We start from the raw sequence: 1023 nt of genomic DNA, 5'->3' as shown, positions 1-1023 counted from the left end.
TAGCCGGGCTAGCTAGCCTGGCTAGCTAGCCATACAGCTAGCTAGCCATACAGCTAGCAGCCGTCCAGCTAGCTAGCTCCCTAGCTACACATCCAGCCATCTCTCTCTCCACTTAGCTAGCTAGCTACCTAGGCTCTTATCCATCCACCCATCCGGCTAGCTATCTGTACAGCTAGCTTGCTAGCTAGCTAGCTAGCTAGCCAGCTAGCCGTGCACCGCTAGCCAGCCAGCCAGCTAGCTAGCTAGCCATCCACCGCCAGCGAGCCAGCTAGCCAGCTAGCCAGCGACGGCCAGGCAGCCGCGCAGCTAGCTAGCCAGCTAGCCAGCTAGCTGGCTGACCCGCTGGCGGGCATCCGCGAGGGCCTGGCTGAGCGCAAACTCTTCAGAAGTCCATCTTTGTTGGAAATCCGTCAAAGAAGAAAACTTTTTAATTTTGGATTTTGCAAAAGAAAAAAAATTCAAAAAGATTTTGTCCACCTCCCGCGCCTGCTGCAGAGACTCGCCGTCGGGGCTGTAGTTCATCGGGCTGTCCCATCTGAAAATAAATAATATTTATATGTTTGTTTAATAATTAATTAATTAAGCTAATTAATTAATTGATAATTAATCAATTAATTAATATTTAAGTAATAATTAATTAAGTGAAAACGTGGGGCAGCTAGCTAGCTAGCTAGCTAGCTAGCTGGCTAGCTAGCTGGCTAGCTAGCTAACTAGATAGCCAGCTACTTAGCTGACTTGCTAGCCAGCTAGCTAGTCAACTAGCTAGGTAGCCATTTAGCAACCCAGAAAATTAGCTAGCCACTCATCTAGCTAGCAAGTTGGCTAGCTAGCCGTCCAGCCAGCTAGCTAGCTAGCTAGCTAGCTAGCTAGCTGGCTGACCTGTTCATGAGGCAGAGGAAGCGAATGTGTCTGGCGCTGAATTGTTTGAGGCACTCTTTGATGGTAATGAAGTTCTTCAAAGACTTCGACATCTTCGAGCCCTGGATGTGCAAGTGCCCAGAGTGCAAAAAGTAATTCACCCTG

The sequence above is a fragment of the Eimeria tenella genome, genomic scaffold (assembly GCF_000499545.2).
Source record: "Eimeria tenella Houghton genomic scaffold, Eth_scaff2160, whole genome shotgun sequence".
NCBI classification, from domain to species: Eukaryota; Apicomplexa; class Conoidasida; order Eucoccidiorida; family Eimeriidae; genus Eimeria; species Eimeria tenella.
This window is presented reverse-complemented; position numbering follows the sequence as displayed.